Genomic DNA, 26,669 nt, shown 5'->3' with positions numbered 1-26,669 from the left:
ATAGTGATAAAACAAAACTTGTAATCAGTTAAGGAGAGAAGGTTATATGACATAATGATAATTTTGGCAATTAACTATTATCATTTTGTATTTAGGGTATGAGATTTTGAAGACTGAGAAAATAATCCTAACATTGTTTTGTATTGTTCCTCACTTGAATCACAATAAAGGATATAGTAAGATTTAACTCAAGTAAGGACACATTTTTTTTTCCTAATAATATCATGGAATGCCATTTATTTATTTATTTATTTATTTATTTATTTATTTATTTATTTATTTATTTATAAATTTTTAATGTTTATTTTTGAGAGAGAGAGAGAGCATGAGCGGGGTAAAGGGCAGAGAGAGGGGGAGACACAGAATCCGAAGCAGGCTCCAGGGTCTGAGCTGTCAGCACAGAGCCCGATGTGGGACTTGAACTCACAAGCCATGAGATCATGACCTGAGCCCAAGTCAGACGCTTAACTGACTGAGCCACCCAGGTGCCCATGGAATGTCTTTTAAAAACAAATGCCACAGAATAATATAGCTCTAGTCTCACACCCACCATCAGTATAATGTGGCCGGAAGGGATGTATCCTTTTAAGACACAATTAAATGTGAAAAATTTTCAAAATATTTGTAAAATGTCTTAAAGCCCAACTTCATTTGTAACATTTCCTGTGGGTAAACAAACAAACAAACAAAAAAAACCAGTTTTCTTCAATTCTTAGGTTTTCAGGAAGCACTCACTGAAATACCCTGTGGTGGCCCAGTCCCCACAAGGTGGACATAGAAGACCTTTCTCTGTCTGAGCTACAACTCCTATCAAGTCTTTCCTCCTGGAAAATGAAGAAAACAACCTCCACAACTTCAAATGGAACTGAGCAATGTCAAAAAATAGTTGTACCAGATGGAGTTAAATGGACAGAGAAGAGTTTCCTCAGGACTGTTGCAATAAGGAAGAGAGATTGAACTCAAACCTGAAACAAAAGGCAGGAGAGTTTCTGTTTTTATTTATTTATTTTTATTTTAGAGAGAGAGAGTGTGTGTGTATGAGCAGGGGAGAGGGGCAGAGCTGGAGAGAGAGAATGCATGAGCAGGGGAGAGGGGCAGAGGGGCAGAGCGGGGGAGGGAAGGAGAGAGAGAGAGGGGGAGGGAGGGAGGGAAGGGAGGAAGGGAGGAAGGGAGGGGGAGATATTGAGAGAGAATATCTCAAGCAGGCTCCACACTCATCTTAGAGCCTGTGGTGGGGCTAGATCCTACAACCCTGGGATAATGACCTGAACTGAAATTAAGAGTCAGATGCTCAACCTACTGAGCCACCTAGGATCCCAAGGCAGGGGAGTTTTTAAGTTGCTGGGGTGAGCTAGTGGAAAAGTTCTGAAGGACACTGGGGGCAAGAACGGTCAATGTGATTAGTCACCCATGTTTGTTAACCGGTGCTTATTGGAATTATGCTCCTACTCTCCCACAGAGACTGGGAGACAGGGACACTCTTCCTGATGATTGCATTTCTTAGAGATGGCCCCAGGTCCTTGAGACATTCCTGGGTTGTAGAAGATTGACATATCAAAGCAGCAGGGAAAGAATTTACAAATTACAAGTTTTCTAAAGTAAATGCTCTAAGAAAAGGGAGGTCAAGGGTCTATAGTCAGGAAGAAATCAGTCTACAGTTCCATCAGGCTGAGAGGAACGTCAAGGTGTTCTTGATTAGCTGCTTTATGTGACCTCCCCACACACGGATGCTCAGCCTGCCAATTCACTGAGGTAGGAAAATTATTGGATACAGACAAGCAAGCCTAGAGTCAGAGGTGATGTATTCTGGAACAGTAAAATGATTCCTAACTCCTTCTGCAGGTTACTCTATACTTGCTGCGAAGCAAGATTAGGAGTCAAATTTAACCTGAGTCCATACCAAATATCAACAATAAATGATGACTCTGTTAAGGGTTCAGAGTCAGGAGACCAAGATTGCATGATGGCTTCTAGTCTCACAAACGCCATCAACATATGTTTTTTTGTTTTTCAAACTCAGTGGCTCAAAGCAGAGGTATTAGAAGCCAAGTTCTTATCCTTTTTACTTTTTTCTGATTAACCATAGAGAGCACTTGAAACAATTTTCTTTCCTTCTTTGGATTTTGACTTCAGATTCTCCTAATGACTTTAATGAACAGTCATGAAATATTCTTTCTGCACTCAAACTGTTACTGAGAATTTGGCCTGCTTGTTTCTCCAAGGTCCCACTTGATATATGGATAAGCACTTAGTGCCACAAAAAAACTGTATCCTGAGGAATTGGTTTTCTACTTTCTGATAAGGAGAGTTTTCCAGTACAGAGACAACATGCCTAGATAGTTAAACCTGTGGTCTCTGAAGCCCCATTCATGGATCAGAATCCCAGTTTGTGTTGAAAAAGTGTTGACACTTTTGGCTATGTATCCCTGAGCAAGTTACTTGACTATTCTGTGTCTGGTTCCTCCTATACTTAAAATAAGGTCTTCAATAAAACTTACCCAAAAGGGCTGTTATGACAATAACATGAATTAACACAAGTAAATCTCTGAATATGATTAATTGGTACATGATAAGATTTAAATTATGACACATACCAACATTTCATTCTCTTTCTTTCTCTCTCCCTTCTTTTATTCCTCCCTCTCCCTCCCTTTCTCTTTCTCTGTCTCTTCTTTTTTAATGTGGCTAGAAGGAAATTTAGTACTTAATACAGCAACTATGCAGTCTCTTTTATAAACTGCTTAAAACAGTGCTTAACTCATAGTAGATGCTAAGTGAGTGTTGTTATTATATTTTTTTAAAGTTTTTATTTATTTATTTTGATAGAGAGAGAGTGGGGAGGAGCAGAGAGAGAAGGAGAGAGAGAGGGGATCCCAAGCAAGCTCCGCACTGTCAGCACAGAGCCCAACTCCGGGCTCGAATTTATGAAACCGTGAGATCATGACCTGAGCCAAAGTCAGATGCTTAACCGACTGAACCACCCAGGGATACTGATATTATTTTTTTAATCCTTCAAACTCATATTTCCCACTTGGAATTAGGGTTTACTACTCATATTTCATGCAATGGTTCCTCAATGATTGATTGTTGAAGCATTTTATGAGTTTAAAATAAAATAAATATAAAATAGACTATAGTGGAAAATAATCTTCCATGGATTAGAAGTCATAAGTATATGTACAATGTACTAGAAGAGGAAATAAAGCACAGGCCCTACTCTTTTGAAGTTCATACACTGGAAGACAGCTTGATAAAAATGAACACAGTGCCATAGTATCATACATAAATGCTGAAGTTCTGGAATATTTAAGAAAATAAGTTTTGGTGGTAAAGTTATTTATAAAATGTTTATTATGAATGTTTGATAATGGAATGTGTGTCTACATGCTTAATTTTCTATAAATTCTTCTGAATAAAATAAATGGTTGAAACTATTAATATAGCGTGAAAAAATTTATGACAGAATGGTATGTTAAAGATACGGAATAAAACAGAGAACATGTAAAATCTAATTAGAGCCCTCCCAATAAGTAATTTGCTATGAATTTTCAGGCAAGACACTTTCCCTTTTTGTACCTTATTTTTGTGTCAAACAATGATAACAACACCTGTTCTGCTTACCCAAAGGGATCTTATGAAGATCAAGTGAGACAATCAATTTGAAAACTTTGCTAAAACAACATACAAACATATGCAGTATACTAATGTAACTAGTAGCATAATTAGAAGATTTCATTTTCAAAATGTTAGAAATTAGTTGCAGTATCTTAAACATCTACCACTTGAAAGCAAACAGATGGATAAGAATAGCTCTTCGATGCCAAATTTAGCATGCTGTGTTTTCTTGTAGGTATGCCTGAGAGCTGTATCTCAAAAGAAACTGCAGAAATAAAATATCAAGTGCCCAAATAGCAAATGGATACAAATAAATAAGCAAAGGAATAGGAAGATAAACTAAGGAGAGCATGAATGTATTCATCAGATTCATGAATGTGTTCCTGCAACTACAAACTACAAAGTTCAAAGATAGCAGTACTACAGGGTTAAAAAGCTTTGGGCTTGTTGCTTGGTATTATCAAAGTAATTAACCTTAACCATTTCTGTCTTCTACATACTGATCCTTAATCACTTCTAAAAGTGTGTTTCTTTCTCATTGCTATAATGGCCTTTCCACTTTTAGTTGATGAGAAAGTTTATAAATGCTTTAGCTTCTACTCTCAGATGGAAAGATCTCTTACCTAATTGGCTATCTTTAAAGTAGCTCTTAATTACAACTGGTTCCTGCATACAATTTCCATTCCATCAGTTTCTCTCTTCCCAATAGTTCCCTATTTATGTTCTACAGACTTTATTAACTTATAATCATTTTTATGATACCAAGTTGTTATTACACCTTTGTGATGTTTTTGGAATCAGCAGTGTTCGATTTTCTAGGTAATGAACTGTTAGAATTATGAAAATCATTGAAATTTTAATTATGAAATTATTACAAGAAATTATTACAGCAACAATAAAATACAGTCAGTTGTAAGGCAAATGTCATGTGGCTTAATTCTAAAGTCAAGGGGAAGAGGAAGAGGGCATTTGCTTACTATATATATTTGGGCATGTGGAAAAATAAAACATGGCTCTCAAAAAAACAGATGCTGTCATCTTCCATAAATTATAAAACCAGAGTTTTTATAAATATTTTAAGTGGAAATTATGGTAGAAGGGAAAAGGAAACATACAAGAATATAGGGAACATTTATGAAATATAAGGAGGGGCTGGGAGGGCCAGGTTAGAGAAGATGGCTAGATTTTTATATGTCCTACCACAGGATTAAGCAAATGTTGTAACTCAGGTCCTAAAGGAGAGGTCCTGCAAAAGCCTGATGGCTTAAGTGGAACCTTTTATTCTATGGTTAAAAAGAAATAAAGATGTTGATAAAGGTTACGAATTACTTTTTTGCATCAGCACCAATCATGTTGCCTCACATATCTGAGCCATGAGTTCACTATGACACACACAAATTAACACACATAAGTGTGCTGTGGATCTGGGCAATGGATTTCTTTATTCCCACATGACAATGGGAAATAAACCAAAATCAGAATATTTTTTTCTGGCAAATGATGTGCAATACACATGCATGTAGGGCTATTAAGGATGCTAGAAATGGGAGCAGTAAGCATTGAAAGAATACCAGTGGCTCCACGTCCTTTCAAAGTAACCCTGCCCTGAGACCCGTTTCATAGAAAAGTACAAATAAAGGTGAAAATTATTTCATAAAATTTAAGTAAGATTTTACTCACATATTTTCCCCATTAGAAAAACTTCAAAAAAAAAAGATGGGGTGAGGGTCAGGGAAATGTATGGTTAGTCAAAGTAAAGAATCTAGGTAGGTTGACTTTGTGACCTCTATGTATGATATGGATGATGATGATGAAGGAAATGGTAAAGTAGCTGGCACTTGCTGAGTAGAAACTGAGTGCTTACTCTATGCCAGACCCTGTGTGACATGTGCTGTTCTGCCATCCTCGTAACTACTGGTATACCATGCAGCCTAGCTTTTGTTAGGTCACTCTAACACTAACCTTCAAATTTGGTGAAAACCCAGTTACACATTTTTTGTTATTGTTGCAATGATAGACGGACAGAATTCTCTTTTTAGTCACATGGATATTATTCTCCAGTTTTAAAAAAAGAGCTAAAATTAAAAAAAAATAGTAAATAAATACTTACTGCTTCTTTATCATTTTAACTTTCAGTAAGCCAAGAATCTGACTATAATTCTATAGTGAGGTATGTTATCTCTCTTAGGTCACATGGGGCCTTTTTTCTTTTCTTCTCTTTTTGCGTTCTAATCTAATGGACTTCTAGTGGCCTCCCTAAGCATCTAAGTATAGACCAAGTGAATTAGGCAACAGGGAAAACCCGGCTCATTAGGATCCAATGTGCTGTATTCAGAATTAAATTAAAGAGTCTCACCTCATCAAACTCAAGAATCTGCCATAACAGACACTGATGAACAAAGGCCATTGTTTCACAATAGAAGATGGCTCTATCTTTTGGATTTGGAATGTACACAATATAAGCTCCTATTCTGATGTTTCTGGTCAATTCACAAGGTCATCAGAGTTTTTCAAAGGTTACATTCCAGAGTTTCATATGGGTGTCCTGGGATTGGGACGCTCAATGTATTTCAATTTATTTCTTACCATGTTTCATCCAAATGCTTCTCTAAGTGTACCTCTGTGCTCAGACTGTAAAACAACACAAGCAATGCAGGGGCTAAGAAAACAGTAGAAGTGAATTAGGGCATAGACAGAGATGTTAAATTTGAGCTTGCCCAGCGCTCCATTTATTTCTGAAATAAACTGATATCATTAAAATCTAGAAAATGCTTCTTAGTTTTTATTTTGTAGTCATTGGCACAAAAGTGATAATTAAAGACACTGAATATAATCGACATACTTAAGAGGAAAAAATGACTAACTGCAGTTTTCAGATTGTTCGTTAAAACAAAAAGCACTCAAACCACAGCAAGAGAGAATTCAAGAAAGCAAAACTGTTTTCATAAGAAAAAAAAAAATTGACCTGTTAGAAAGCAATGGCCCTATCATGGAGTGACTCTTTGAATGAGGGATTAAATTAAATTTTTTTAGACTTCACAAGCAAAACTAGAATAACTTGCAAACAATTCCAGCATCATTTCCAAAAATCTGGCCATTGAATTTTTTTAGCAGATAATCTATCCTAATGGGACAATGTTCTAAAGAAAATGCTTTAAGAAACATTGTTTATGAAAGATACCCATGGTTTTGTTCATTTAAGCACAAAAATAGTCTTTTATTTTAACCTCTTTGTTTATAAGGGCTACAAAATGCTCTGTTTTGAAATTAAGGTTTTGGTTGTGTTTGCTGACCTACATCAACCCTTTGCTCGTGTCTCAGGTTCAGTAGAATACAGATCAATAAAAACTACACGTTATATGCAATGATACTTCTAAAACACATTCTATGTCAACATGCTTGCCCCTGCCTACACACAAAGTCCACAAACTGCATGTTTTGGTTTCTTTGTTTTGGGTTTTTTAATTAATTTGGGTGTCTACTTTTAATTTTTTTCTGTATTTCGCTTTATGACTTGTTCTATATCATCTATAGTGACCATGTAAACCAAATATAAAACTTGATAGAACATAAAAAATGAGAGTTACCCAAGGAACTCTTCTATCAGTAAGATAAACATGAAAGTTTAAGAATACCTTGAACTCACACGCTATAGTTAATATGGGCATAGATATATTTATCAGACTACACAATTTATCTAGAATAATTCTGATATATAACTTTCCAAATCAGAATTTAAGATTGGTGAAAGCCCTCGACAACATATATTGTCTGTGATCCTAATTCATATTCTTTATGTTTTGTCCTAATTATCTTTTCTTATGTCTTATATGCTACTTTTTTCTCTGATCAATATTGATTACTTAGGGATCTTTACTACTGAGGAAATAATAAATCTTGGCTCATGAGTTTGAATGAAATCTACCTTAAGTACATTTTTTAACGAGAAGAAGCTTTTTTTGTAATCTGTTATATGCTCAAAGTCACTAGTTACCTATCACCAAAAAACTGATTCTCTCAATTTTTACAAGGAATAAAAGATTCATTGAAATTGCATTAATTCTGAAAATAATATTATATAGAAAAAATAGATACTACACTACTTCCTTTGTGAGATACCAAACTTCACAATAGCTCAGATATTTAACTCCTTAAGTATTTCACATACAATATTTTCATGGGTTGCAAATGGACTTGGGGAAGCAATTGTAGTAACTGAAGGACTTTAAAAATTCCGCATATTCAGGTTCATCTCAATAGGGCACATTGTAAAATATCTGAGCTTATACCAGGGAGAAATTATAGTTACATGCAAGTAAAGTACTTCCTATAATTTATAAGAAAATGAAAGATAATGATGGACCATTAAAAGATTGGAACTGAAAGAAAATTAAATTCTATAAACAGATTCTATTTTTTTTAGATTTTACATTTAAGTAAATAAAAAAAGTCTACATCCAACGTGTGTCTCAAACTCACAACCCCAAGATCAAGAGTTGCATGCTCTACCAACTGAGCCAGCCAGGTGTTCCTATAAACAGATTCTTAGTATAGCTTGCTAACTAGGAGAGACATAGCCACCCAGGAGGTATGGTGAAATGCTTGGCAGTTTTCAATTCAGTCATATTTATTGAGCATCTAATATGTGCCAGGAACTACACTTAGGTATACTACATAAGATACAAAAATGGGTAAAACATAATTCCTGTTCTTAGGGATTACAGAGGAGAGAGATGGATAGAACAAATAATTCATTAATTACAACAAATAGAGGCATAGGAAATCAGTTCTGGACAGAGAAAGGAAGGTGACATTGAGGATGACATCAGGACTGTGTGTTCAAGGATTAACAGGAGTTCTCCAAGTTTATAAAGCTAAAGATTTACAATCTAGGGAGAGAGACAGGCCATGTAGAAAAGTGTTAGAGGTATCAGAAAATAGGGTCTGTCCAGGCTATTCTGAACACTTGCTATGGCTTGACTTTAGGTATCCTAGGATAAAAGGGGAGGTTAAAAAAAAAAAAAAGAGAGAGAGAGAGAGAGAAAGAGAGAGGACAGAGACCAAACATAAAGGGCCATGAGACACTAAGGGCCATGTGGCGGAAAGGATAGGCATTTGGATTTTATCTAAAGAAAGATACGAGTCTACTGAAGGATTTACAAACTGAATGTCAATTTGGGAAAGTGGCAGATGAGGGGAGAAAATAGAACTGAAAAGCTAGAAGAGCTATAACAAAAAGGATAATAAAACATATTTATGGTGAGGATATATTCTTACCTTCTCTGCCTGTGGCTGGATGTTTAACTGAGTTGTGTACCAAAGTCCCAGAGAAAACCATGAACTAAACTTTGATTAGCCAGCATCTTCTCTCTTTGTGGTACAATGACTGTCAGATCATTCTGATATTCTGCATTGATTGTTGTTTTCCATAACTGGAAAATGAATTCAAGGACAGTAGGTGTGAATCCTGATGCTTACTTAGCTGGACTGTGATCTTGTTAAAAACTTCCAACAGAAAGTAGCATACACTGCTGGAAGAAAATCTCCTTGAAGTTTTAACAAAGAACAAATAGGCATACATGCACTGCTGTTCCTTCCAGAGCTGGCAAAGCAAGAACTCTTTAGGTCATCCATCTTTCTGTGAACAGACCAAGCATCTCATTCCAATCAAAGACTGTTCCCAATGAACATACTTTATATTGGCCATGGGAATGAAAGCTTAGATAGAACTCCAAGAAAATGACAATTTTATTTCTTCGTTTCTCTTTTATTGAACACCACAAAGAAATTGTAAGTAGTCACTAAGATCTAGGCTGTCACAGTACCTCCCCTACAAAAACAAAGTATTTTTCAATACTCTCCTCTTCAGAGTAAATAGAAACAACATCTTATTTTGTTTGCTGAGGTTTGACCCATAGCTTGTCAGTTCTGTATTGAAAGAAAAATACTCCTTTTATTGCATGAAATAATCAAGGCAGCTACACAGACGCCATATTTTCCATTGTGTAAAATAATCCAGAGAGATTTACACGGTAAATTAAATGTTTTACTATTGTGTTGCACTCAATGACCTATGAATTTTTCTTTTCTCTGTTTTTTAGTTCAGCAGTATAGCCCATTTGAAATGTATTCTTTTCTAACATCACTTCAAAATCATATACTTAGGTGTCATTTACATAATAGCAAAATCTGAGTAAATGGCAAGTTTTCAGTAGTAGGCAAAAGAATGATGTTAAAATGCAGTTAATTTGGGGTAGTTCAGTCAGTAGAGCATGCAACTCTTGATCTTGAGGTCACGAGATCAAGTCCCATATAAAGTACAGAGCTTAGTTAAAAAGAAGAAAGAGAATGAACAACAGATCCTAAAAACTTTAAAAAAAAATAAAAATAAATAAAACACAGCTAAATTTAACTGTCTTTTTAAAAACAAAGATACAAATCATGGAATACTGTAAAATTAATGAAGTAAATTTGCTGTTTTACTATAAACTATTTCAGGAAAATTTTCAATCTTTATAAAAACAAGTTTTCCATGTACAGGTAGAAATGTAAATAGACTATGTTTACTTATCAAAGGCTAGGTGATAGCTTTTTTCCCTATATTGCTATTTTTAATTCTGAAAATCTACTACAGCTAAAGAAAGGGAAAAATTATTTCTGTAAGTCAGGATTCTTTACTCTGGATAACTAATTAATAGATACCTTTTCATCAGTTTTATGAAGCAATGCATGTTAAATCTGTTAATACAGAGCAATTTTAGAATCTTGAGGTTATCTTTATATGTGTGTGTATTTCTCAGCACTGCTCACTTTTCTCAGCTACTATTAATTTAGTTATCTATTCAACATATTTTTCCAAACATTTCCTTTATGTTATACCTTTCTGGGTGCTCAAATAAACTTAGTGCTACCTACAGAATTCCTAGTAAAGAATGCTGTGTTAGAAAACACCACCACCAAAACTCACATGTGGAACAGTTTCATTTTCATGTGTCTAGGCCCCACTACCCTGGTAAAGAACTATGCAATGTTTCTTTAGAGCTCAGTAGCAATAATGATTTTATAGAAAACAAATTGCTACCATTATCGAACAAATTCCAGCCACATTGAAGTGGCTCAATGGGGTTATTTCCTTTCTTTCTAAACAGTGTTAGATGCTATGGAGGATGCAAAGGTGAACTCACATAAACTCTGCTCTAATAACATGCATTGTTATTGTCATGCAAGCCAGTAAGAAAAATAAATTGCAAAATGTGGTTTCTTTTTTCGTTTATAAGCAATAGATTACAGAAATAGAGAGAGGCAAGTCTCCTCTTACCAAAAAGGGTAGTTGACAAGAAAGTTCTATAGAAATGGGTCTTTAAAGAGAGATAAGAGATCACCAACAGAGCTAGAGGGGAAAACCATTTTAGACAGAATGAATGAAGTTAATAAAGCAATGGAGATAAGACAACAAAGACTGGATAGGGACATATAACCACAGTAATGTTAAATGTTCTGCCTAAGTGGAGAAAGTTATAAGAGATATTGAGAATTCCATTAATACAATTTAAAATATGTAATAGTTGTACAGTGCCAGCAGGAGGAAAGTATAAGAAAAAGAAAATGTGATTCTTTAAATTCAAAGGTCTTCAGACCTTGGTGGGAATGAATTGACCTACCTTTAGAGCCAAAGAAATACAAATGTGACTACATTAATCTTTTTGGTCCACCTCCAATTATAGGGTTGCTGATAAGGCAACTGTATTTAGAGCTCAGTACATCCCATCAGAATTGAGTACAAAAATTCAATCACAAACCAGCTGAAACTTCTGGTCATTTAGTAAGTCACAGGAACTGAGATGGCAAATTCAGGGCATTTGTATGAAACATACATCAATCAGGTATTGAATATGTTTCTTTTAAAAGGGCCTAAAGTGATATATTATGGTATTTTTTTCTAATTCAAGCCATATATATATATATATACTTATATATGTTTGTGATAGTACTAATGAGCACACCTAGCACTCACATTCATTCTCCACTAAAGTAAACCAGAACTTTTCAAAGAAACAACTGACTTCAGAGCTGGAGCAGGTATGAGTCTGGAAAATTCCTGACAGACCAAAAAGTTGGGAAGTACTCAGAGAATATTGAGGACATATCAAAACAACACAGGATTAAAGAGGCTACTAATGGCCATATCAAGGAATATTTGGTAGTAATGTATTATAATTTATTGTATAAAATAGGAAGATCTGAGTCTATACAATATGAATGACAGAGAGAAATGACAGAGAGAATGAAATCCGCTAAAACTACTTCAACCAAACTGACTGAAGACACTCACCGGTGTCTTTTCTATATACTGGACTTCTATTTTACTAGAGTCCTCATGCTAGAGTTCAATGTTTGGAAACCAGAGGCCTAATGCTATCATTCTGTGGGTATTAGTTTTGTTTAAAACCCTTCCTTCATTCATTCAATCTTCTACCCAGTGCCTAACAATGAGGTTTAGCTTTGGAAAAAGCATGGATTATCCTGGCACTGTTACTTAAATTAGAATACCTACTCCACAGCATAATTGTGAGGACTTAAATTAGATGATGTATGTTGTATGCAGCACAAGGAAGTTTAGAGTAGGCAATCAATAAATGTAATTACTTCCTTCTTTTTCTAGCACACCAGTGAGCATATAGTTGATTCTTAACAGATGAATTACATCTCAGCATTTTACCACTTAATACTAACCTGTCTTGATTTCAGATAGCTTTTGTTGAAGGTTTACAAACAATTCATTTTGACCAATATTTCCAAACAAGCTAGTTGGCTTTCAATTTGCTCCTTGTAGGTGGTTCTTTGTGGTAGGTAAGAGTTGGGAAGGAGACAAAGGGATCCCAAAATTTGAAGTTAAGATTATCCATTGAAAATGTGTTTAATTGGGGAAAATTAACATGCAATAAATGAGATTCATCATCTATAAAATAATTCACTTTAAATGATATTAGCAGCTAAGATGTATTGAGCAATTTCTCTGGGCCAGATGTATTGCAAAGTTCTTATATAAACAATCCTATGAAGTAGATTCAGTTATTAGTCTTATTATATAGAGGAGAAAACAAGAAAACTAAAGTTAGTGAAGTAATTTGCCCAAGGTTAAACAACTAGAAGTACCTGGATTCAAACCCTAGTAATCTGATTTTAATCTGTACAGTTAACTAATTAAACTACAATACCATAATCTGTGAATGGAAGTTTGAATGCTTTTTTCTAAAAAAGATTAATTTTTAAAAGTATTCTTTAGTAAGCTAATATGGTGTGTCAGGTACTGTGGTAAATGCTAGAGATAGAGCAATGGGTTATAAATGTTTCCTCTTCTCTTGTACGATGAGACTGGGCACAAAAACACAAATAAAATTTTTATCACGATGAACATGAGTATACTGACATTTAATTGACAGGCTTATTTGTTACATTATATTCAGTGTGAATAAAGTGCTTAATAAAATTGGGGAAAATTAACATGCAATAAATGAGATTCATAAATTAAGATTATTGCTATTAAGATTCAGCTTAATAAAAGCTGGGTGATATAAAAAAAAAAAACTAGAAAAGAGGACACTCAAGAATAACACTTTCTCATTTGGTCATAAGCCTGCCTGGGGGCCAGGGCATGACATAAAAGAATCAGGATCCCTGGGCAGGTATCTCTGAAATGGAGATAGATGTATGTAAACCATCAGAGCTCAAAATTACTAACCATCAAGAATACATATAGTGTCCTTGCTGTGATTTCATGCTGTTCCTCTTAAGTTACATTTTCCAACAATAAATTATTAAATGAGCATAGTAATCATGTTGTATGTAGACCATAGAGAGTTTGATCAGGCTGAACAAATCCACAACAGTTTAGTCAATTGTTAGCAAACTAAACAAGAAATAAGATTTTAATTATGCAAAGACAGAGAACAGACACTGAAATACAGTACACACACAGATTGCCTACCACTCTAAGTGCTTTACAAACACGTGTGCCTGTGCATGCGCAAGGACCCACACCGTGCACACACGTGCACATACCTCTTTTTGACTCCCATTTCCTAATAATAATACCTCTCGTTAGGCAACCTTGGATCTTAGTCCAGACTCCTAATCAAATTCACTTTTACGATAAATTAGGTGATTTAGTTCAAGGTTTTGTCACAAATATTATTGCTTTTAGAAAGGTGGAAAAACCAAATTTTGCAAAATCCACTCTATAACTGTTAGGTAGAAGCCAGATATGAGCAGTGGAAGAACGCCCCAAGGCAGAGTTCCAAGTCCTTTAAGGGAATTAAAGAGACACGAGGTGGAGGCAAGGATGGTAATTAATAAGCTACATGTTAAAAGACATTAAAAGCTGAGGGGTTAGGGAAGCAGGGTGCGGGGAGGGGAGGCATAAAACATCCTGACCTGTGGCTTCCAAGACTTTGTGACTGTACAGAACAGTTGCTGTCTTCTTCCACCTCTGACCCAGGGTAACCCCTAGACTCATTATAACATAGTTGCAGTGCAGTTATACCCCCCTCTTCCTTCCCCATAAAGAAAAGCTGCAATGATGGTTCTGGTACAACCTTGTAGGGTTAAGAACTACCCCTTGCAATCTGTGGGAGGAGTCCCCCAAATGATTGGAAGCAGCCTGCATTAGAGACCATCCCATTGTAGGTCACAGCTTCTCCCAGCCTGGAGAGACATAGATAATATTTAATACCCAAACAATCTAGAGCTAGTTACACCTTCATAACCTGTCTGCTCTCCCACCTTAAGAGTGGTATTTTGCTTTAATACACTGCTTTGTGCTTGCTACTTTCCTTCTGACTGCCTATATTCCAACACGGATCCCCACATAAATCTTCTCATGGGGAATCCAAGGACCAAGACCTCCATTCACCCAACACAGAGTCTCCCACTGGTAACATAACCTTATCTCTTTGCCTAATATCTTCAAGGCATTTGTCAAGACTGACACCACTCACTCAGAACTATTCATGCCCTGCTAATGGGCAAGGCTTTTATTTAAATCATGACTGGAACATATTAATGGCATTAGACAAACTTTACTGATTTGCCTTGGGAAAATATAATCCAATTTAACATCAACAAAATAAATGTAACATTTGCTTGAACTTAATATTCACTCTGAAGTATATAATTCAGCATTCTCTTATATAATATGGTTTCTCTGTGCAAAGTTCTGAAATGCTAAGTTTTGTCCCCAATTTTTACTTCTGCTGATCTCCATATTGTTGAGAGCACTGTACTCAATTTTGCTAAGAAATGCTCTTATAATATGTCCAATTTTCATTAATGGCTTATACAGGTAATAAAACTATTCATGAAACTCAGGGATGCTTTTTATGTTACCTCTTGGGAGGCAATTTGACATTAAAGAAAACAGAGGAAGAAAGTTATCTCTTCTGGATAATTTACCTATCATCAAAGTCTCAGAAATAATTAACATATTAAAAAAAAGTTTTTCTGTGTTTGTTTCAGAGACTACACATATGTACTTCCAATTCAAAGAAGTATGTGAAGTGATATTAATGTTCAGATGAATTAATACTCTTATTAACAGACTTACACACAGGTCCTTAAGGAAGAAACATTATTTTCAGTTAAATTAAAATTTTTCTTTAAATATTAATAAAAATGCATGAACTGTAATTAACTCTTCTCACCCTAATATTGGCATGCATGTCCATTTGGAGGAGAAATGATGTTACTGCTGGGGCTTGAAGATAACCGTGACTGATCCTTCTGGATTTAAAGCAGCAATTTAATTCAGTCATGGACAGAATGGTACATTACTATGACACCTGGCCTATGATACCAAAAACTGAAAAATGAGAACAAAAACTAGGCATGAAAAAACAAATGTGTTAAAAAAAATAGAACATAACCAAAAGGAAGGTAATTCAGTCATTTTTAGATGAAAGTAAATTGCTAGAGAAAAAAAATGCTCTCATTTTAACACTTATGAAAATAAAACTTGTTCTTTATTAATTTTTAAGTATAACAAAGTAATTACTAAAGTGAAGTAAAAAAAATTAAATATGGATACCATAATTTCCATGGTTACAATCAGTTGTGTCATCTAATAGAGATTCCCAAATGTAGGTTTTGTAACCTCTGCACCTGAAGCACTGGATAAAATCAAATTCCCAAACCCCATCTATTAAAAGAGATCCTGCAGTACTTTGTTTTTTTAATATGAAATTTATTGTCCAATTGGTTTCCATACAACACCCAGTGCTCATCCCATCAGGTGCCCTCCTCAATGCCCATCACCCACTTGCCCCTCTCCCCCACCCCCCATCAACCCTCAGTTTGTTCTCAGTTTTTAAGAGTCTCTTGTGGTTTGCCCCCCTCCCTCTCTGTAACTTTCCCACCCCTTCCCCTCCCCCATGGTCTTCTATGAAGTTTCTCAGGATCCACAGATGAGTGAAAACATATGGTATCTGTCTTTCTCTGCCTGACTTATTTCACTTAGCACAACACTCTCCAGTTCCATCCACGTTGCTACAAATGACCGTATTTCATTCTTTCTCATTGCCAAGTAGTATCCCATTGTATATGTAAACCACATCTTCTTTATCCATTCATCAGTTGGTGGACATTTAGGGTGCTTCCATAATTTGGCTATTGTTGAAAGTGCTGCGATAAATATTGGGGAACAAGTGCTCCTATGCATCAGCACTCCTGTATCCCTTGGGTAAATTCTTAGCAGTGCTATTGCTGGCTCATAGGGTAAATCTATTTTTAATTTTTTGTGGAACTTCCACACTGTCTTCCAGAGCAGCTGCACCAGTTTGCATTCCCACCAACAGTGCAAGAGGGTTCCCATTTCTCCACATCGTCTCCAGCATCTATAGTTTCCTGATTTATTCATTTTAGCCACTCTGACTGGCATGAGGTGGTATCTCAGTGTGGTTTTGATTTGTATTTCGCTGATGAGGAGTGATGGTGAGCAGCTTTCCATGTGCCGGTTGGCCATCTGGATGTCTACTTTAGAGACAGAAGTGTTTTCTGACCATTTTTTCACCAGATTAATTTGTTTTTTGGGTGTGGAGTTTGGTGAGTTATTTATAGATTTTGGATACTAGCCCTTTGTCTGATATGTCATTTGCAAATATCTTTTCCCATTCCGTCAGTTGCCTTTTAGTTTTGTTGATTGTTTCCTTTGCAGCGCAGAAGTTTTTTATCTTAATGAGGTCCCAATAGTTCATTTTTGCTTTTAATTCCCTTGACTTTGGAGATGTATCAAGTAAGAAATTGCTGTGGCTAAGGTAGAGAGGTTGTTTCCTGCTTTCTCTTCTAGGGTTTTGATGGTTTCCTTCTCACATTCAAGTCCTTCATCCATTTTGAGTTTATTTTTGTGAATGGTGTGAGAAACTGGTCTAGTTTCATTCTTCTGCATGTAGCTGTCCAGTTCTCCTAGCACCATTTGTTAAAGAGACTGTCTTTTTTCTATTGGATATTGTTTCCTGCTTTGTCAAAGATTAGTGGGCCCTACTTTTGTGGGTTCAATTCTGGAGTCTCTATTCTATTCCATTGAATATGGAATGTTTTTGTGACATGTCTATAGACAGACATGTCTATATGTCTGTTTTTGTGCCAATACCATGCTGTCTTGATGATTACAGCTTTGTAGTAGAGGCTAAAGTCTGGGATTGTGATGCTACCTGCCTTGGTCTTCTTCTTCAATATTACTTTGGCTATTTAGGGTCTTTTGTGGTTCCATAAAAATTTTAGGATTGCTTGTTCTAGCTTCGAGAAGAATGCTGGTGCAATTTTGATTGGGACTGCATTGAATGTGTAGATAGCTTTGGGTAGTATTGACATTTTAACAATATTTATTCTTCCAATCCATGAGCACAGAATGTTTTTCCATTTCTTTGTATCTTCTTCAATTTCCTTCATAAGCTTTCTATAGTTTTCAGCATACAGATCTTTTACATCTTTGGTTAGGTTTATTCCTAGGTATTTTATGATTCTTGGTGCAGTTGTGAATGGGATCAGTTTCTTTATTTGTCTTTCTGTTGCTTCATTATTAGTGTATAAGAATGCAACTGATTTGTGTACATTGACTTTGTATCCTGCGACTTTGCTGAATTCATGTATCAGTTCTAGCAGACTTTTGGAGTCTATCAGGTTTTCCATGTACAATATCATGTCATCTGCAAAAAGTGAAAGCTTGACTTCATCATTGCCAATTTTGATGCCCTTGATTTCCTTTTGTTGTCTGACTGCTGATGCTAGAACTTCCAACACTATGTTAAACAACAGCAGTGAGTGGACATCCCTGTTGTGTTCCTGATCTCAGGGGGAAAGCTCTCAGTGTTTCCCCATTGAGGATGATATTAGCTGTAGGCTTTTCATAAATGGCTTTTATGATGTTTGAGTATGTTCCTTCTATCCTGACTTTCTCAAGGGTTTTTATTAAGAAAGGATGCTGAATTTTGTCAAATGCTTTTTCTGCATCGATTGACAGGATCATATGATTCTTATCTTTTCCTTTATTAATGTGATGTATCACATTGATTGATTTGCGAATGTTGAACCAGCCCTGCAGCCCAGGAATGAATCCCACTTGATCATGGTGAATAATTATTTTTATATGCTGTTGAATTCGATTTGCTAGTATCTTATTGAGAATTTTTGCATCCACATTCATCAGGGATATTGGCCTGTAGTTCTCTTTTTTTGCTGGGTCTCTGTCTGGTTTAGGAATCAAAGTAATGCTGGCTTCATAGAATGAATCTGGAAGTTTTTCTTCTCCTTCTATTTTTTTGGAACAGCTTGAGAATGATAGGTATTATCTCTGCTTTAAATGTCTGGTAGAATTCCCCAGGAAAGCTATCTGGTCCTGGGCTCCTTTTTGTTGGGAGATTTTTGATAACTGATTCAATTTCTTTTCTGGTTATGGGTCTGTTCAAGTTTTCTATTTCTTCCTGTTTGAGTTTTGGAAGTATGTGGGTGTTTAGGAATTTGTCCATTTCTTCCAGGTTGTCCAGTTTGTTGGCATATAGTTTTTCATAGGATTCCTTGATAATTGCTTGTATTTCTGAGGGATTGGTTGTAATAATTCCATTTTCATTCATGATTTTATCTATTTGGGTCATCTCCCTTTTCTTTTTGAGAAGCCTGACTAGACGTTTATCAATTTTGTTTATGTTTTCAAAAAGCCAACTCTTGGTTTCATTGATCCGCTCTTCAGGTTTTTTTCTTAGATTCTATATTGTTTATTTCTGCTCTGATCTTTATTATTTCTCTTCTGCTCGGTTTGGGGTGTCTTTGCTGTTCTGCTTCTATTTCCTTAGGTGTGCTGTTAGATTTTGTATTTGGGATTTTTCTTGTTTCTTGAGATAGGCCTGGATTGCAATGTCTTTTCCTCTCAGGACTGCCTTTGCTGCATCCCAAAGTATTTGTATTGTTGTATTTTCATTTTCATTTGTTTCCATATATTTTTTCATTTCTTCTCCCATTGCCTGGTAGACCCATTCATTCTTTATTAGGGTGTTCTTTAATCTCCATGCTTTTGGAGGTTTTTCAGACCTTTTCCTGTGATTGATTTCAAGCTTCATAGCATTGTGGTCTGAAAGTGTGCATAGTATGATCTCAATTCTTTTATACTTATGAAGGGCTGTTTTGTGACCCAGTGTGTGATCTATCTTGGAGAATGTTCCATGTGCACTCAAGAAGAAAGTATATTCTGTTGCTTTGGGATGCAGAGTTCTAAATATATCTGTCAAGTCCATCTGATCCAATATATCATTCAGGGCCCTTGTTTCTTTACTGATCTGGTGTCTAGATGATCTATCCATTGTTGTAAGTGGGGTATTAAAATCCCCTGCAATTACCACATTCTTATCAATAAGGTTGCTTATGTTTGAGATTGTTTTATATATTTGGGGACTCTGGTATTTGGTGCATAGACATTTATAATTGTTAGCTCTTCCTGATGGATAGACCCTGTAATTATTATATAATGCCCTTCTTCATCTCTTGTTACAGCCTTTAATTTAAAGTCTGGTTTGTCTGATATAAGTATGGCTACGCCAGCTTTCTTTTGACTTCCAGTAGCATGATAGATAGTTTTCCATCCCCTCACTTTCAATATGAAGGTGTCCTCAGGTATAAAATGAGTCTCTTGTAGACAGAAAATAGATGGGTCATGTTTTTTTTATCCATTCTGATACCCTATGTCTTTTGGTTGGAGCATTTAGTCCATTTACATTCAATGTTGCTATGGAAAGATATGGGTTTAGAGTCATTGTGATGTCTGTAGGTTTCATGCTTGTAGTGATGTCTCTGGTACTTTGTGGTCCTTGCAACATTTCACTCAAAGAATCACCCTTAGGATCTCTTGGAGAGCTGGGTTAGTGGTGATGAATTCCTTCAGTTTTTGTTTGTTTGGGAAAACCTTTATCTCTCCTTCTATTCTGAATGACAGACTTGCTGGATAAAGGATTCTCAGCTGCATATTTTTTCTGTGCATCACCTTGAATATTTCCTGTCATTCCTTTCTGGCCTGCCAAGTTTCAGCACATAAGTCTGCTACTACTCTTATGTGTCTACCTTTGTAAGTTAGAGCCTGTTTATCCCTAGCTGCTTTCAGAATTTTCTCTTTATCCTTGTATTTTGCAAGTTTGATATGTCATGTAGGTGACTGATTCAAGTTACGTCTGAAGAGAGTTCTCTGTGCCTCCTGGATTTCAATGTCTTTTTCCTTCCCCAGATCAGGGAAGTTCTCAGCTATGATTTGTTCAAGTACACCTTCAGCCCCTTCCTCTTTCTCTACTTCTTCTGGAATTCCTATGATACGGATATGTTCCATTTGATTGCATCACTTAGTTCTCTAATTCTCCCCTCATACTCCTGGATGTTTTTAATCTGTCTTTACCTTATCTTCCTCTTTTTCCATAATTTTATTTTTAAATTCACCTAGTTTCTCCTCTGCCTCTTCAATCCCTGCTATGGCCACCTCCATTTTATTTTGTACCTCATTCATAGCACTTTTGAGTTCCTCATGACTATTTCTTAGTCCCTTGATCTCTGTACCAATAGATTCTCTGCTGTCCTCTATGCTTTTTTCAAGCCCAGTGATTAATTTTATGACTATTATTCTAAATTATTGTTCCATTATATTGCTTAAATCGATTTTGATCAATTCATTAGATGTTACTACTCCTAGAGTTTCTTTTGAGGCAAATTCTTCCATTTCATCATTTTGGGTAGTCCCTGTGGTAGCTCCAAACTGCAGGTCACTTCCCCTGTGCTGTCTGGAGTAACTTGTGTTGTGTTGGTGGGCAGGGCTGCAGTCAGACCAGATGTCTGCCCCCAGGCAACCGCTGGGGCCACAGTCAGACTGGTGTGTAACTTATCTTCCCCTCTCCCAGGGGCAGGACTCACTATGGATTGGTGTGGCCCCTGGCTGGGCTACATGCACACTGTCAGACTTGTGGTGCTACTTCGATGGGTTCTGGCCAAGGTTGTATTAGCCGGGGTGGATCCACAAGGTGCACAGGGGTGGGAGGGGCAGATGTAGCTTACTTTGCCATCAGTGGTCCCCTGTGGGAGGAGCCCTGCAGCACCAGGAGGGATGCAGGCCTGTTGGAGGGATGGATCCACAGAAGCACCCCACAGTACTTTTTAAAAGGCTCCACAGGTGAGTGTAATGCTCACTTAATTTTGATCATCAGTAAGCAAATTCCAACATTTCTTCCCTCATTTTGCTCACCTATGAAGTACTCAGGGAAATGATCATTAATATACTTTTTTTCAGAAACAGTAGAAAGAAAGAGAGATTACAAATAAAGTTAATGATTATAACTGCAATGCTAAACAGAATCCCAGCCCCCTTCTTCCATGTTAGCATGGTCATTGCAGCTGGGCAGGAGGTAGAGGGTTTGCTAATGACAGGATGAGTTTTACTATGGGGCTGAGAAAAGAGTTTCATCTTGAAAAGCACGTATGTCTTCTGGTTGCTTCTGGTGAAAATAAGAGCTAAGAAAAAGGAACCAACAGGAATCATGTGGAGGATTTTGAGAGGAAAGGGACATGGAGGAAGGGAATTGATTCTTTCCAATATGGAAATGCTAATACAGTACTTTGTTTCTCTATAAGAACCTACTGAAACATGGAGTCAGGAGTATTGGTGAGCAAGAGTATGCAAATTTGTATAATAAATCCAAATAACAATTGTGAACAGCCTGAAGGAATCAAGATTATCATATGAGGAAAGAGGAGAGGAAATATTCTTATCAGAGGCAATATGGGGATCCATGGCATTTAACTGAAACATTAAGAAACTGGTGCTACCATATTTTATAATCTGAGCAGGAAACAGAACACGATGTTTAGATAAGCTCTTTTTCCAATTACATAGACCCGTATTCTACAATGTCATACTAACTCCAACTTATATCAATGCCATATGCTATGTCATCAAAAGTGCCAGCCCTTTTCTTGGACTGGGTTCATAATGGGTCATCACACTCTGAGCTTTCCTGCACATAAAGTTCCTTTGACATCAGCAGCAAATCTAGTCTTCTAATTAATATGGTCCAACATTAGGAGGCTAAGAAAAATGTTAGATGGGACACAACATTATCGCTCATCTAGAAATTTCCTCAAGCTAGATGCCAAAGGAAATAATGCCCGTTTCCTACCCTTCCTACTGCACCAGAAAATAACAGAGAATGTACCAGTAGGGAGAGTCATAGGTGAGAATTAGACAAAAGAATGTCTTCACTTTTTGCAGAAAATAATTTCTAACATATGGAAGGAAAATTCTAGCCTATAAATTTGTAGTTTATGAAAGCTTTCATTAAGTGATGAATTCTTTGAAAAGTTCAAGATTCTGCTTGCTTTATAGGTCAACAATAGTGTCTTAGTACCTGTATTTTTTTCCTCTCCCATTCCTGGGTAATATGCTTCCATTTGATATTCACTAAGGAGATGCACTCCTTATTACCATCCAGTTTTCATGAGAAATCATTAGAGCTGCAATGTAAAAATCTACCTTGATTACAAACATGCACATTTTCCATGCTAATATAAAATAAATGTCATACATTTTATCAGTTTTTCTTCCCCAAAGAGTTGATATTAAGAAGGCATTAGAAAAACCTAAATCATGGATCATTATTCATTCAATAGTCAAAAAAGAAAAAAAAAGTATCTGTGTTAGATGCTATTTACACATGCCAAATGTCAGTTATAATGATCCCATTAACTCAGATATGATGAATAGTTCATGAAGTCTGACTTCATGTTATTTCTGGAACTTGTGTTTATATATATATATATATATATATATATATATATATATATATATATATATATTCTTTCTGGAAATAATGGTCCAAGTCCTGATCTGCCTAGGGGCTTTGCTGCTTTTTTCCACAAGATTTCTTTGATTCTAGCTCTAGGGAGTTATAGTTTTCTATTCAGATAGTGAAGACAGAAAAGGTCATCTCCCAAACACTACTAAGAGGCCATCGTTTCTTTGCCTTCTTAAGCTAGAGGTTGAAAATGAACAAGAAATCTTTTTGAGAGGGAAAAGAGCTAACCTAAAAGCCTTTCAGGGACCCTCCCATATCTCATTAGTTATGTTCCCTGTTCTGGTGGCAAACATTAACTATCCTACTCTCTTTGTAATCATTTTGTCTCTAGTATTTTGTCTAGGGGATGTAGCTACAGTGCAAGTAACAAAAGGAGTCAATTAATACCATTTTTTAAAGCTTTTATATGAAGCAGAGGCTCTTTGTTTAGTGCTGTCAGGCCCATAACGAATGAAGATTAAATAGTGGCTGATCTGGACAGGATGGTAGAAAAACTTGAAACTCTTTATTTAACACACAGGCTTTCCACAGAGCCCAGTTTATTGAAGATTGCTGCTGAGGATACCAGAACTTGGGACACCCTTGTTAATAAAAACTATGCTGCCAGACAAAAGAAGAGCTAATAAATTTTAAGTATGCTAATGGGGGTTGAGACAGGATTTGCTATTAGTTTGGCAAGCATATTGAGAGACTCCTAGGAAAAGTGAATTAAGCCCAAGAGGCTATAGTGGTTAGAAAGAAACTGAAAACTGACTCAGAAGGAAGTCAAGACACCAGTATGAATTTCCAAGGAACTGTACCTATAAGAAATATTCAAGCAGTCTTTTGGTAGGTAACAAATTGTGGGGTATAATAACAAATGCTATAAGGAAAGATAAACAGGTAACGAGGAATATTTGAGAGAGGATTTAATCAGTAACCAAATTTCAAAATTCAAAACAGTTCTTCATACTTTTTGATGTCTGGTACACATACAGAGAAACATCACCTGCATAATCTTTGATATTGAAGGAGTCTCCCCCCATAGTGTGCCACTTTCATATGTGGACTATCTTAAGCTGAAGACAATGAGACCCTCTGGGCTCATGAGAAACTCTCCTACCCCCAGACCCCATCCAACTACCTAGAAAAATCTTGATTGGGTGTCTTTTTCAGAAGAAGAGTTATTACTAGAAAGAAATGTTATCTGAGTGACCCAACTGTATGGCAAGGCAAACATATAATTGCCAAATATCTGTTCTTATTGCCCTGTAAATTGTCCTCCTCCCCTTTGAAGTTCCAGGGTCCTATCCCATTTCTTAGCTCAGGATGGCATACATACCTCATTTTGCCTTTCTGTCTTTGAAACTTTAATGTATGTGGGGTTCTTATATATATGAGATTAAATTTGATTTTTTTCTTATTCATCTGTTTCTTATCAATTTAATTCTTAAACCAGCCAGAAGAACCTTTGAAGGGAAAAGGAAAAGTTTTCCTCCCCAACAATATAAATAAGGGACTAAAATTATTAGTACACCAAGGTAATACATATTGACACAAAATAATGCATTTTTATATAATGTGTTAATGACTGAAATGAGAGAAATTAATTGAATCAAGTTTCCTTAGTCCATAAAGAAAATAAGTATAAGAAAATCATAGACCTCTGGGCTAAAAGGAATTTTGGAATGACCTTGTTCAGCTACCTATGTTTAAACTCCAGACATCACAATCATGGACTGCTGAAAAGACACTTAGATGAGAAGATTTACAAAGAGATGACAAAGAGATTTCTAAGAGATTACAAAGACAGAGAAAAATCCCAACCTTTTATATAGCCAAGCAGACACAACCTGAAGGGAAGCAGAATTTGCCCCCAAAATATGTCTCTTTGGCATAAGGATTATTTTAGGTTAATTATTTTTGAGACACAGTGATGTAGGAAAAGCTCTAAAAACAGAGAAGTTACTCCTTTATAAGAGATAGTTACATTTATAAGGGAAATCTGCATTTGTAAGGGTGTCTAACTCTTTGTACCAGAAACTGAAGAATGTCTAAATCTTTAGAAACTTGATGGAGAAGGCAGAAACTTAAATCTTTTTATAACAACCACACCCTTGATTACTATACTTGCTGAGGTAATCTCCTATAATTGCCCTCTCTTTCCCCCAACATCCTTTGTCTTTAGTAGAGATAGTATTTAAGGTGGTGGCTTGAGCCATTTGGGAGCTACTCGGTTTTTGGGGGTATGCCCAATGAATACAGGGGGTATACATGTTATTAAATTTGTTTGTTTTTCTTATAATCTTTTATTACAGGTGGGGTGCAGGGAGGAGAGGGGGTGTGAAGAGGTCTGTCTGAGCCAGGAACCTAGAAGGGTAGAGGAAAATTTTTTCTACTTCCCCACAAATAAATTACATAGAAGTTTTTTCAAGATAGACAATAACTATCCTCAAGATGACTTGAAAACATCATTTGTCATACATAGTTTATCCTAACCCTACCTGATATTTGAGGGGACCTTCTGTGTTAGCTAACTAGCTTTACCCAGAGGAAAAACAAACTATCTTCATGATAGGAGATAGTTTTGCAAAAGGTCAGCAAGGCACACACCCTCCTATAGGAACTGGGAGATAAGGGTGTTTACATTTCAAAGAGATGTTCCCAGGCCCTAGAGAAAGACATTCTTAATGAAAAGATATTCCAGACATTTTCAAAAAGAGGCCTGATTACCATTCAAATGGATTTTTATACATTTCAAAGAGAAGAGACTATACTTACAAGTGTTCTAAAACATTTTCTAAAGGAAATGCTCTGAGAAAAAGAAGTATGGGAAATCTCTTCCCTTATTTTCAACAGGGAGAATTAAGCCTCTTCTTTTTAATTTGTCTGTGTTCTTACAACTCTTGGTCTGCTTTCTATAGTGGCTGGTATTGCCCACTGACATTTGTGGATGGCAGTCAGAGGACCGATGAACCTGCTGAAATTGTTTTTTGAACGTGCATTTTGGGGGTAAATGGGTAAAGGATTCACTGTTTTCTCATTTTGTGTTGTCAAGAAGTCCTTCTATATGTTTAGTTACCTGGTAAGTCTCTGTCCACTTCCTAATGTATTTCTGATAGTATCACCTTCTTCACAGCCTAACAAGGAAGATCTTCATTTTCCTCTACTTCATGTATCAAGTCCAGCATTTTCCTGGATCCCTGTTGCCAATTTCCAGCCCATTCTTTTGTAAATCTCCTTCAATGATTCATCTTCTTCTGGTCTGTGAAATCCAGTATCTACGTCACTGTTCTTCAACGATTTTGTTCACAATCTACTGGTACCCAGTCATTCGTGCAATAACACTGGGTAACAAAAAATAGTTATCAAAATGAGTTATTCAGCAGTGGATTGCATAATTCCTTCTGCAGTAAGTGCTTTCAATTCTACTCATTTCTGTAACTACTCAGATGGCCACAAATCTGGATCTTGATTTCTACTTCTAGGTAATTTAACATTTATATTTCATTCTTTTATCACATCCTTTTATCCTACAATCCCTTTGTCCTCCTGCATTCTTGATTTCATCCTCTAGAATACTCTCCCAAATATTGACTGAGCTTTGTGCCTTTTGTTTTCTGCTCTATTGACCACTGCTTCTTCATCATCCAAATTAAAGTTTTACCTATCAGCTCTGTACGACTCTAGAATCAAACAAATGAAACT

General features: G+C 36.2%; 1 long non-coding RNA gene across 7 annotated transcripts in view; it reads right to left on the bottom strand.

Annotated features, from left to right (window-relative positions):
• The window catches only part of LOC106975272 (uncharacterized), a 1,087,042-nt gene that overhangs the window by 595,776 nt on the left and 464,597 nt on the right, over nt 1-26,669 (bottom strand). For all 7 annotated transcript variants that reach the window (XR_008298440.1, XR_008298437.1, XR_008298436.1 and 4 more), the window contains one exon: nt 8,893-9,047. This is a non-coding gene — a long non-coding RNA (uncharacterized LOC106975272). The remainder of the gene's footprint in view (nt 1-8,892; nt 9,048-26,669) is intronic.

The sequence above is a fragment of the Acinonyx jubatus genome, chromosome B2 (assembly GCF_027475565.1).
Source record: "Acinonyx jubatus isolate Ajub_Pintada_27869175 chromosome B2, VMU_Ajub_asm_v1.0, whole genome shotgun sequence".
NCBI classification, from domain to species: domain Eukaryota; kingdom Metazoa; phylum Chordata; class Mammalia; order Carnivora; family Felidae; genus Acinonyx; species Acinonyx jubatus.
Note: the sequence above shows the minus strand (reverse complement) of the source record. Positions and strands in the feature narration are given on the sequence as shown.